Source organism: Mus pahari, chromosome 13 (assembly GCF_900095145.1).
Source record: "Mus pahari chromosome 13, PAHARI_EIJ_v1.1, whole genome shotgun sequence".
Classification (NCBI taxonomy): Eukaryota; Metazoa; Chordata; class Mammalia; order Rodentia; family Muridae; genus Mus; species Mus pahari.
The window spans coordinates 75,545,357-75,548,005 of record NC_034602.1 but is presented as its reverse complement, the minus strand read 5'-3'; the positions used below and the strand labels follow the sequence as shown (position 1 = coordinate 75,548,005).

General features: G+C 41.7%; 1 protein-coding gene across 1 annotated transcript in view; it reads left to right on the top strand.

Moving 5' to 3' along the window:
• Positions 1 to 2,649, top strand: part of LOC110330206 (transmembrane protease serine 11C) — a 59,634-nt gene that overhangs the window by 49,630 nt on the left and 7,355 nt on the right. The window lies entirely within an intron of this gene.

Sequence of the window (2,649 nt, the reverse complement as noted above, 5' to 3'; positions counted from 1 at the left end):
TGCTCTCACCATCTCAGAGTGCTCTCACCATCCCTGAATGCTCTCACCATCCCTGAATGCTCTCACCATCCCAGAGTGCTCTCACCATCCCTGAATGCTCTCACCATCCCTGAGTGCTCTCACCATCCCTGAGTCCTCTCACCATCCCCGAGTCCCTGCTCAGTCATTTAGGAGGAACTGGGACAAAATTTAAACACACCACTATTTAGGTTTTCTCTTTCATAGATTTTTGATTAACCAACTCACAAGCAACTTAATAAAGCATTCAAAGAAACTATTCCAGTTAAACCTTCAGTATCTGTAAATTGAAAAAATACACAATTTGGGAAGGTTATCAAGTTCATAGATGTCAGGAAAGGAATATGAGCAGTGCTAATAAAGATATCTACTCCCCAAGTGGAACACTAAAACCCTTTCATATCAGAATTTGACTCACCCTATCTAGGGTTCCGATTACATTTCTAATAAAAAGCAGAGAGCGTGCAGAAAAAAAAATTTAAAGAATAGATAATCAGGGTGTGATCCATTGAAGTGTACTAAAATACAATAGAAGTGGAATGGTAGGAGGGCAGTAAAGGCTCTGCAGCTTCCGTTATATCTCAAAGCATCAGCTAGAAACCTTCATTGTGTTCTTTAAATCCTTGAAATTTTCCGTCTGATACCATAAAAGCTACAGGGTGCCATGGAGAACTTGAGCAGAGGTAATAACAAGGTAAGGCTGTAGAGCGAAAGCTTAACACACAGCAGCCACGAGTAAATGGGAGCTTCAGATGGAAGGTGATGGATGGAGAGACACTATGAGTAATGTCAGAAACAGTGAAATCACTGGCTCCTCCCGGAGACACCTATCCCACAGAGAAGGATCTTCATTTTTATATTCCTCACAAGGAAGTTGAGTAAAAGCCAGGTTCCTTTAGGAGTCGCCCAAAAAGAAAGGAAGATAGGGAGGAACCATTATTCCCCCTGGGTTCTGGATTAACTGCTTTATCCTCTGTAGAGTCAACAATGAGGGAGTAGAACAAAAGAGAGAGAAGGGAGTGACATCCCATGAGTCAAAGAGAGCACTCATTACACAGAGCGGCCAGGAGTGACTCAGGGAAGATGCCTTAACCTGAGGTTAGAGATGCGACTCTAGAGTTCTAAAGAAGTGTTAAAAGCAAACCAAAAGGCTTTAGAAGCTCAGTTAGGAGCTTTAAAAGTGTACATGATTCCCTTCTGTTTCTCATACCTTCCTGCCTTCAGGAAGGGAGATTTCAAAGTATGTATAGCCACTGTAATCACATACCAAGTGTGAAGCAGTTGGCCAGCTAGCATTTCTAATTAATTCAAATATTCTTATTCTTGATACAAATCAACTCTGCTGTGTAAGGTGTTTTACTCTTAACTCTGTTGACACAGAGGCCAGCAAAGTCTTTGTTGCAGTGGCTCTTCAGTTTTTAAAGGGTAATTAGAAATATCCTGGCCTCTGTACAGTGGATATCGGTAGGCATTCCCCCAAGCCATTCCCCATATATGATAATCAAAAGTGTCTCCGCCTTTGCCAAATACTAGCTGCTGCCTTAATCTATGTCTTGCATTTTTCACACATTTTTTTATTCTCCACGTGAAATAGTATTTTTATTTCACATTTTTCAGGCTTCATCTGTACATATATATATTGAGTTCTTCTTATGTAATATGTTTTCTAGGGTGAGTTCTAAATATTTTTAAGAAAAAAAAATGTAATTTCTAACCTTTAAAGGTATTCACCAATGAAATGGTAATCCGTAAAAAGATGGCAGACTTTCAGGACAGATCCATCACTTTGGTTGGCATAAAGTTAAAATAGTCAAAGGAGGCAAAATCAGCCTGATGAAAAACAAACAAAATTTATTACTACAAATCCGCTTTGAAGGCATCACAGTCAGGCTGCTTCTGTGTTTCTGAACTGAGACCAATGCACAGTTCTACTTCCCAGAAGTATATGACCTTGGAGATTCTGGCTACCTGGAGTCATTTCTTCTGTCAGGGCACCGTGTATCGGGGTGTTTGTTCACCCTGTGACATATTTTCATACGAATATTTTAATAGCATTCATTGCTATCTAGCCACCATTGAACTTACAAGCCACATACTTCCTTGTACAATTTAGGTTGGTCTTTTCTAAAAGCAAACCTATATAATTCTACCTACCTCACACATCAGGTAAGACAAGACAGACACAGAGTTCTTTTTTTTTAATTATATATTTTCTTTATTTACATTTCAAATGCTATCCTGAAAGTTCCCTATACCGCCCCCCCCCCCGCCGCCCATGCTCCCCTACCCACCCACTCCCACTTCTTGGCCCTGGTCTTCCCCTGTGCTGGTTCATATAAAGTTTGCCAGACCAAGGGGCCTCTCTTCCCAATGATGCCCGATTAGGCCATCTTCTGCTACATATGCAGCTAGAGACACGAGCTCAGGGGTTACTGGTTAGTTCATATTGCTGTTCCACCTACAGGGTTGCATCCCCCTTCAGCTCCTTGGGTACTTTCTCTAGCTCCTCCACTGGGAGTCCTGTGTTCCATCCAATAGCTGACAGTGAGCATCCACTTCTGTGTTTGCCAGGCACTGGCATAGCCTCACAAGAGGCCGCTATATCAGGGTCCCTTCAGCAGAATCTTGCTG